The sequence below is a fragment of the Haliotis rubra genome, unplaced genomic scaffold (genome assembly GCF_003918875.1).
Source record: "Haliotis rubra isolate DU_JTF1 unplaced genomic scaffold, ASM391887v1 Scf518, whole genome shotgun sequence".
NCBI classification, from domain to species: domain Eukaryota; kingdom Metazoa; phylum Mollusca; class Gastropoda; order Lepetellida; family Haliotidae; genus Haliotis; species Haliotis rubra.
The window spans coordinates 125,640-136,615 of NW_025767211.1; positions in this window are offsets into that span (position 1 = coordinate 125,640).

Here is a 10,976-nt window from a genome sequence, read left to right on the forward strand (position 1 = left end):
AATTTATTGTCAATTATAACTTGACCACTGTTAGAGATCAAGAAAGAATTGTTTTGTGTCCTGTGGAAAGAATCAATTTGTCATCCCACTTAACTCTTTTATTCCTATTTCCTCGGCTATTTCATCGCGGATTTGATCGAGAAGACTTTGAAGTATGTCACTAAACCCATTATGTCTCATAGACGAATACCACAACGAACGGTTAACATGGGTTCGTAAAGAGGCCTGACGAGCCATCATACTACTACACAAAACATAACCCAACCCATACAAATTAAGACCGTAATCAAACCATTGTGACATTTGGGCGATGAATTTTATTATGGCCACGCTCGTGTTAAAGCTGACCGTGGGCTCTGACCCCTATCGGAGTTGTTCAGAACCACGAGAGCGAATAATCGTCATTTTTAAACAGGGAAAGTATCTTGGTTTTAATGTCTTGCCGAGGCGAGACATGCTGGGCTAAAAAAGTGTTGGAATTTTTGGTGTTCATTCCAGAGCCTCGGACTATCTTGGTTGATGGACATGTCCGGTGTCGATTTCAAAAGTACACTTGTCAATATCTCCCGCTAATAGGCCGGACTAAAAACCCATAAGATCTTCCAATGAAAATTCTGATTAAATAAAATATGTATCCTTTTAATATGAAGTCATTCTCATAGAAACCTACCAGTCACAGAGCATTTTCGAAATATCATAAAAGCATGTATTTAATGTGTATATAATTGACCTACTGTAAATGCACCTGGGGTTTAAGAATAAAAAAATATTATTTTAAGTTTTTGTAATGTCTCACTATTTTTTAAAAGATGGTATAAAATGCATATATCAGTGTAACTATACAACTTCATCGCTTGGGTATAATCATCCTCAATTGCCTCCCGAAACATGTTCCACTGGCCGTTGAAGACGACGTAGTGGTGACGAAAGAAGTCGGCCCTGTCCCGTAAACCAGTTTCCAGTTTAAGCAGGTCCAGCCCCCGGAGATACAAAGGAACACTGACTGTTATGATGGTGTTTTTTCTTCTTCCTGTATTGGATGTTGTTTTGTTTGTATATTTCATTTTTTATTTAGCTTTTCTTGTTGTTGTTGTGGTTCTTGGTGTTTTGGTTCGGGTGGTGGGGGCAACGAAACCAACACATTCCTTGTGTTTTGCGTTCATATTGTTTTCAGAGTTAAATGGAGGTACGAGAGAAAGGAATGCACGGACTGATACTGCGTGATAACAAAGAAGGTTTCAAGAAGAAAACGTACATGCATGGGCATCGCCATACCAATTGTGAAAACATTGATAAACCAATACTTGATCTTTGATCTATGAAGATATTTTCCTTCTTTTGAAATAACACCAGATCTTTGATCTATGGAGATACCTTCCTTTTATCAAATAACCATCAACATTTTTCGTTCGCAAATCTTCCAATATCGACAAAATTGAAATACCGCAACTGTTAGTCATAGCCAACGGAGTGTCTGTTACGTCATGTCAAAGAGCGTTATTCTAAGAATGCAGAATGCTAATTGAATGTGACTAACGAAAGATCCCAGGGCATAAAACCCAAAGCGTTGGAATGAATGTTTCCAATGATAATAATCAAAAAAGAAACTTGAAGGTAATTTCAAGAATAGTAAACACAAATATTTTAATTGAATAATCTGCCTATTGTCCATAGACGTGCCGGATGTTGAAAACAAGTGTAATGAAATAACAAAATGTATCAATGGGGTAAATACGTTAAGCCTTAAATCTTTACTTTAAAGGCCTTAAACCCTTACTTTTAAAGCTTCACTGCTTTTCTGAAGCAGGTAATGGTTGTTCGAGTCTTTGAAGAACTATATTTCTCAAACCTCATTGCTGGACTGTATCACCGTATATCTCGTTAGCCCGAGATCCGCAAAATACGGCAATTTTCTTGGTATGCTAATGATCCTGTTTAGACCCGCTTGGGCTATAAGCTTCACTGCTTTCTCGAAAGATAGAAACTTTGCGTTGGCTCCGTGATAATGATTCGTGACAGCACGAATGTGATATGACAATTTTCCTAGCTATTAAAAGTAGGAAAATCGCGGAAATTTTGAGATAATGTTAGAGATTGCTCGACATCATTCTGCAACCTACTCGCGGTAGTCGTCAGAGCTCGCCTAACCCGGTGGAAATGATTTTGAATAAGAGAAAAAAGTAGCATGTGCTCTGTTGGGGAAGTGTGTATACATGGGGGTTATTTTCTTTTCCGCAAAGTCACGTTGTATTAAGTCTCGATGGAGATCAAGAATATGATATCGCGTTGAGCAAAGGTATCTGGTTCTATGTTAACTTTGAAGTTTAGTCGAACAGAGGCATTAGCAGAGAGAAAATGTCTCCTTGCATTAAACATTTGGCTTTGAGAACGAAATGCATGTCATCCGATGTATAAATATCTTTTGCTCTTTTTAAACATGTAAGATTTTTAAAAAGTTTTGTAGCTTCGTTTCTGACATACGAGCAGGTATTCGGTGAAATATTTGTCTTTGAGCACGAAATGCATGTTATTCCAGGTATAAACATGTTTTGCGCTTTGAAGGGCTAGCTAGATTTTTTTAAAGTTTTGTTGTGTCATATCTGTCGAACGTGGAGGTATTCGGTTAAAGCTGGATCGAGAGAGTACACTTGGGAATATATACAGTCGAGATATATAACTCGATATCTCGGTATAACATCTCCGTCCCAGCAAAATCCCTAATAATTTATCATTATTCAAGCTCTTTTGACTCGATACGGATGTCTCGATATTTTGGATATCTCGATATAATTCCATGGTCCCAACAAGCAAAATTACCCTTTTAACTCGATATTTGCAAAGAAACTCGATAGTCAACCACCTTTCATGGGCAAGTATCCCCCGGGTTGTTTCCACTCGTTTACACACGATGCGACATGAATCAAAGGGATGCGATAGTGTAAATTTACATGAAATCTAGTTTTTGTTTTGTTTTCTGTCATAATGATATGTGACGATATGCCGTGGTCGGATGTCTCGAAGTTCGGATAACTCGATATTTTTTATTTATTATTATTTTTTTTATTTTTTTTTTTTGGGGGGGGTCCTATGAATATCGAGACAACGGTGCTCGACTGTATAGTAAATGGACGAGATGATCCAACTGCAAATAGACAGAAAAAGTATGCGTGGTGTGAGGAGTTGGTCGTGTAAAATAACGGTGTGGTAGAAACACGAAATGATGGATGGCATGAATGATAAACCGGGTAATCCGGTGATTGATTTGGTGATTAATTGATTTGGTGAAATGGATTCTGCATGGAACGTTTTATGAAAGGCGTGAGATGGATAAAGGAGTTGTACGATGGATGGATGAATGTCCGGAATGAACGGTGGATGGACGTGCGTAAGAGAATGTTGCATGGTAGACGGAACGATGGATATATGGTCCGTGGGACATACGTGTTTGATGGCATGATGGTGGAATGGATCTGAATGTGAGATGGCAAGATGGAACGATTGATTGAGGAGTGTCAGACGGATAGATGGATGGATGACTGAGTGTTGGTGGTGAGGTCTTTAAATATGAATGGGTTTATAGATGGAAATGAAAGTGAGATAGCTGGCTGGCAGGAAAAATCAATGGACAGGCTCGATATAGTTAGATGGACCAAACACGGATCGATGGACGTAAGGTAAAATGGATGGTTATATGGATCGATTACTAGATGGACATGAAGGTAAAATGGGTGGCCTCCACATGGATCAATTACTAGATGGACGTGAAGGTAAACTGGATGGCCTCCATATGGATCAGTTACTAGATGGACGTGAAGGTAAAATGGATGGCCTCCATATGGATCAATTACTAGATGGACGTGAAGGTAAAATGGATGGCCTCCATATGGATCAATTACTAGATGGGAGTGAAGGTAAAATGGATGGCCTCCATATGGATCAATTAATAGATGGACGTAAAGGTAAAATGGATGGCCTCCATATGGATCAATTACTAGATGGAAGTGAAGCTAAAATGGATGGCCTCCATATGGATCAATTACTAGATGGACGTGAAGGTAAAATGGATGGCCTCCATATGGATCAATTACTAGATGGGAGTGAAGGTAAAATGGATGGCTAGATAGATCAAATTACTAGATGATGGGAGTGAAGGTAAAATGGACGTGAAGGTAAAGTGGATGTCTAAATGGATCAACTACTAGATGGACGTGAAGGTAAAATGATGGCCTCCATATGGATCAATTACTAGATGGACGTGAAGGTAAAATGGATGGCCTCCATATGGATCAATTACTAGATGGACGTGAAGGTAAAATGGATGGCCTCCATATGGATCAATTACTAGATGGGAGTGAAGGTAAAATGGATTGCTAGATAGATCAATTACTAGATGGACGTGAAGGTAAAATGGATGTCTACATGGATCAACTACTAGATGGACGTGAAGGTAAAATGGATGGCCTCCATATGGATCAATTACTAGATGGACGTGAAGGTAAAATGGATGGCATCCATATGGATCAATTACTAGATGGACGTGAAGGTAAAATGGATGGCCTCCATATGGATCAATTACTAGATGGACGTGAAGGTAAAATGGATGGCCTCCATATGGATCAATATAGATGGATAAAATGGATGGCATCCATATGGATCAATTACTAGATGGACGTGAAGGTAAAATGGATGGCCTCCATATGGATCAATTACTAGATGGGAGTGAAGGTAAAATGGATGGCCTCCATATGGATCAACTACTAGATGGACGTGAAGGTAAAATGGATGGCCTCCATATGGATGGACCAACTACTAGATGGACGTGAAGTTAAAATGGATGGCCTCCATATGGATCAATTACTAGATGGACGTGAAGGTAAAGTGGATGGCTACATGGATCAACTACTAGATGGATGTGAAGGTAAAATGGATGGCCTCCATATGGATCAATTACTAGATGGACGTGAAGATAAAATGGATGGCCTCCATATGGATCAATTACTAGATTGACGTGAAGGTAAAATGGATGGCCTCCATATGGATCAATTACTAGATGGGAGTGAAGGTAAAATGGATTGCTAGATAGATCAATTACTAGATGGACGTGAAGGTAAAATGGATGGCCTCCATATGGATCAATTACTAGATGGACGTGAAGGTAAAATGGATGGCCTCCATATGGATCAATTACTAGATGGACGTGAAGGTAAAATGGATGGCCTCCATGTGGATCAATTACTAGATGGGAGTGAAGGTAAAATGGAAGGCCTCCATATGGATCAACTACTAGATGGACGTGAAGGTAAAATGGATGGCCTCCATATGGATCAATTACTAGATGGACGTGAAGGTAAAATGGATGGCCTCCATATGGATCAATTACTAGTTTAAATGGATGGCTACATGGATCAACTACTAGATGGACGTGAAGGTAAAATGTATGTCTACATGGACCAACTACTAGATGGACGTGGAGTTAAAATGGGTGGCCTCCATATGGATCAATTACTAGATGGACGTGAAGGTAAAGTGGATGGCTACATGGATCAACTACTAGATGGACGTGAAGGTAAAATAGATGGCCTCCATATGGATCAATTACTAGATGGACGTGAAGGTAAACTGGATGTCTACATGGATCAGATTGAATAAATTCGGATGATATGTCGAGTAACAACTGAGACGAGTTGAGTGGATAGAAAATTGTTATTTTGGATTGGATGCGAGGGTGGGATGGGTGGACAAATGTTTGATTGGACATGTCGGAGAAATAATGGCGACGTGGGACGGAGAGTGGAATGAGAGGTTATGTATGAAAGAGAGTGTGAGGTATGGACAGAAGGATTGGACAACGGGTATGTACACGAGATGTAACATGCTTGAGTTAGAGCTTATAAGGAGTACACACTGAACTCGAGCTGCACATAACCAGCGAGAAATGCGTCCCTAAACTCCCCTTGAGTGGGTGGTAGTCTGTCTCACATCCCCTGAACCACATTATTTTCCCTCTATGCAATGCTAAAGCCCTAAATGAACCAAGTCTAGATTTTCTCAATGTTCTGAATATCTGGTTTCCTTTGGGTTCCTTTTCAATTTAAATTTTGTTTGTTTGTTACTATCAAAATTATATATATTCAGAGACTAAGCGTTAGTTTAAGTGAGTGAGTATGGTTAACGCCGCTTTTAGCAATATTCCAGCAACATGACGGCGGGGACACCAGAAATGGGCTTCACACATTGTACCCATGTGGGGAATCGAACCCAATTCTTCAGCATGACGAGCGGAGGCTTTAACCATTCAGCTACTTTATGAATAACAACTTCTTATATTTCGTGAGTGCGACATTTCGATACAGATTCGTGTACCGTTGTGAAGCAGTACTCACGAAATAAAAGAAGTTGTTATCCATAAAGTTTGTTCAATAATGTACGTCCCAACTTCTAAAATGCCACTGAAAGAAGTTCTGACGTCATTTCAGTATTTGGTAAAATGTTCAAAGTTCACCATTTGTTTACACGGATGAAGCAAGAATTACATGAGGACACAATCAACAATACACGGGATATTCTCAAAACCCACAAGTTATTTATCTTCCAATAACCAATACCAACCAAGCATTATAACGAAATGCATTTAACACGGTTAAGCACTATATCCGAAGTATAATTTTAAGCCAAATTCATTTTATCGATTAGGAAGCGTGGCGACCCAATTCACAGATACAGCGTCATATTCTAACTGCCTTCCATTGCCATCGAATGCAGCATGACGCTTAATTTCATGCAAAGCGTTTTATAAATACTAATACGAAAATAAATATTCTGTGTACTAAAACACTGTCGCCAGTGAGTCGGTGATAAAATGGAGTTGGCATTATCCCAAAATCAGAAGTCGTTTCGATTTTGCAATTACAAATTTGTGAAGAAGCTGTTCAATACTTCGTGTACCAGTTCACCTGAAAACGATGGCAGCTGTCACGTGACCGTCGCCTCACACCTCAGGTGTTAGTATTGAACCAGTTTCCTATTTCCTAGCTGGCTATTGACAACTGTGAGCGACAGATCTCTCGTCAGTCATACATAACAATACAACTTATCAACCCCTTGTATATTTGTTTTTGAGTTGATAGGTATGCTGTGTAGCCCTGTTCACTCCAGTCGATTTTATCGTGTGCAATTGTTAGGTAATCGTGAGGTATTTTGCTTATTTCAGTATTCATCCTTTGAAAATATTGCCATGCACCTGTAAATAGCGAATTGAAATATACCCTTTTTTTAAGTACTAAAGACATATATCGCCAATGCCAGAGAGATGCCAGTCTCGATTATCCGACGAAATAACAGTGAACGGTAAAACTGTGAAGTAAATGGTATGAGTGGATCACTTGAAATCAATGATTACTCAAGATGCTCACTAAAGAATTTGAATTAAGGATGGTACCTTTTCTGCATATCCAAATGACATATCTCGCTGTATACTTTATCGTCACATACAGCTGTGTCGTTGTAAAAGTGTCTACGAAAAGATCGATGCTCATGATGTTGATCACTGGATTGTCTGGTCCAGACTCGATTATTTACAGACCGCTGTCATGTAGCTGGAATATTGCTGAGCGCGGCGGTAGGCAACGAACACACAAAAATATATTAGGTTTTTCAGGATGCGAAGAGCTATCCTTGAACATCCAGGGTATTTATCCATTTAGCTATTTATCCATTTAGCCATTGTATCCATTACTTTCCACGAGCAAGAGAAATAAAGAGCGAGATTTCAGATGAGAGATGTGGAGATGTTGACGTCATTTCCTGAACAAGGTTATGGCGGCGAATACGAGAATGGAGTGTTGATGACAGAGAATGTATTCTCCCGTGTGATGACATCGCTTCTCCTGCTGTTGACTTGGTTGTGATGTCGAATATATCAGCAGATCTACCCCTCTGTACACGCGCTTATCCTATTCTTGGACCCTGTTAATCTTAGTACCCGTGAAGGTCCGGGTTAGAAATTATCTTCAGCAAACTATGCTTGGCGTAAGAGGCGACTCACGGGATCGGGTGGTCAGGCTCGCTGACTTGGTTGACACATGTCATCGTACCCTAGCTGCGTAGATCGATGCTCATGATGTCAATCACCTGATTGTCTAGTAAAGACTATTTATTTACAAGCCGCTGTCCTGTAGCTGGAGAATTGCTAAGTGTGAAAATGTGTGAACACGGAAAATGTCGATTATGTAAATACGCTAGTATGGAATAACAGTTGTATTTGTGTTGAGATGTTATTAACATAAGTTATCAAAATTAGCTTCAAAAAGTATAAATGACCCGTGAAGATCCGGGTAAGAATTGATCTTCAGTAACCCATGCTTGTCGTAAGAGGCGACTAAAGGGATCGGGAGGTCAGGCTCGCTGATTTGGTTGACACATGTCATCGTATCCCAATTGCGTACATCAATGCTCACACTGTTGATCACTGGATTGTGTGGTCCGATTGTTTCTGTGCTGTGGCCTTACACACAGAGCACTATATATCTGACTGGTGCCGGGCTGTGGCCTTGGACACAGAGCACCATTTATCTGAATGTTGCCGTTCTATGGCCTAAGACACAGAACACTATTTATCTGAATGTTGCCGCGCTGTAGCCTTAGACACAGAACACTATATATCTGAATGTTGCCGCGCTGTGGCCTAAGACACAGAGCTCTGTTTATCTGAATGTTTCCGTGCAGTGGCTTTAAACACAGAACAATGTTTATCTGAATGGTGCCGTGCTGTGTCCTTACACACAGAACACTATATATCTAAATGTTGCCGCGCTTTGGCCATAGACACAGAACATTATATATCTGAATGTTGCCGCGCTGTGTCCTTACACACAGAACACTATATATCTAAATGTTGCCGCGCTTTGGCCTTAGACACAGAACAATGTTTATCTAAATGTTGACGTGTTGTGGCATTAGACACAGAACAATGTTTATCTAAATGTTGACGTGTTGTGGCCTTAGACACAGAACAATATATATCTGACTTTTGCCGTGCTATGGCCTTAGACACAGAACAATGTTTATCTAAACGTTGCCGTGTTGTGGCCTTAAACACAGAACAATGTTTATCTAAATGTTTCCGTGCTGTGGCCTTAAACACAGAACAATGTTTATCTAAATGTTGCCTCGCTGTGGCCTTAGACACAGCACTGTTTATCTAAATGGTGCCGTGCTATGTCCTTAAACACAAAGCACATTTGTCTGAATGTTTCTGCGCTGTGGCCTTAGACACAGAACAATGTTTATCTGAATGTTGCCGTGCTATGGCCTTAGACCCAGAACAATGTTTATCTAAATGTTTCTGTGTTGTGGCCTTACACACAGAACAATGTTTATCTAAATGTTTCCGTGCTGTGGCCTTAAACACAGAACAATGTTTATCTAAATGTTGCCGTGTTGTGGCCTTACACACAGAACAATGTTTATCTAAATGTTTCCGTGTTGTGTCCTTACACACAGAACACTATATATCTGAATGTTGCCGTGTTGTGGCCTAAGACACAGAACAATGTTGATCTAAATGTTGCCATGCTGTTTCCTTAAACACAGAACACTATATATCTGAATGTTGCCGCGCTATGGCCTCAGGCACAGAACAATGTTTATCTAAATGTTTCCGTGCTGTAGCCTTAAACACAGAAAAAATGTTTATCTAAATGTTGCCGTGTTGTGGCCTTAAACACAGAACAATGTTTATCTAAATGTTTCCGTGCTGTGGCCTTAAACACAGAACAATGTTTATCTAAAAACACAGAACAATGTTTATCTAAATGTTGCCTCGCTGTGGCCTTAGACACAGCACTGTTTATCTAAATGGTGCCGTGCTATGTCCTTAAACACAAAGCACATTTGTCTGAATGTTTCTGCGCTGTGGCCTTAGACACAGAACAATGTTTATCTGAATGTTGCCGTGCTATGGCCTTAGACCCAGAACAATGTTTATCTAAATGTTTCCGTGTTGTGGCCTTACACACAGAACAATGTTTATCTAAATGTTTCCGTGCTGTGGCCTTAAACACAGAACAATGTTTATCTAAATGTTGCCGTGTTGTGGCCTTAAACACAGAACAATGTTTATCTAAATGTTTCCGTGCTGTGTCCTTACACACAGAACACTATATATCTGAATGTTGCCGTGTTGTGGCCTAAGACACAGAACAATGTTGATCTAAATGTTGCCATGCTGTTTCCTTAAACACAGAACACTATATATCTGAATGTTGCCGCGCTATGGCCTCAGGCACAGAACAATGTTTATCTAAATGTTTCCGTGCTGTAGCCTTAAACACAGAAAAAATGTTTATCTAAATGTTTCCGTGCTGTGTCCTTAAACACAGAACACTATATATCTGACTTTTGCCGTGTTGTGGCCTTAAACACAGAACACTATATATCTGAATGTTGCCGCGCTTTGGCCTCAGACACAGAACAATGTTTATCTAAATGTTGCCGTACTGTGGCCTTAGACACAGAACAATGTTTATCTAAATGTTGACGTGCTGAACCTCCATACAAAAATGTGCAACAGCCTCGTAATAACATTAAAATGCAAAACCTTTTCATGTTCAACCAAACACAAACTAATTGCTCGGAAAGCATCGCCATGCTTTAGTCACTTTTGCGTCACAAAAGAACTTCTCATGAATATGTTTCGATCTACTTTTAATAAGTTTATATCAACAAAAGTTTTTTGTTCGGTGGAGCAATAAACACGATTTCATTGGATCATAAAGTTATTCAGCCATTTGTTAACACGATTGATAGCGTGTTGCACATGGCTGAATGTGGATAAGCCGTCAACATTTCAACTTCTTGATATTGTATTTTAAGTTCATGATTTATTATATAATTTGCACATATGCATGTGTTTATTCATATTGAAAAGGATACGTTTCGTTGATTTGTCATTTTAAATCTGAACGTGAGGTATCTTT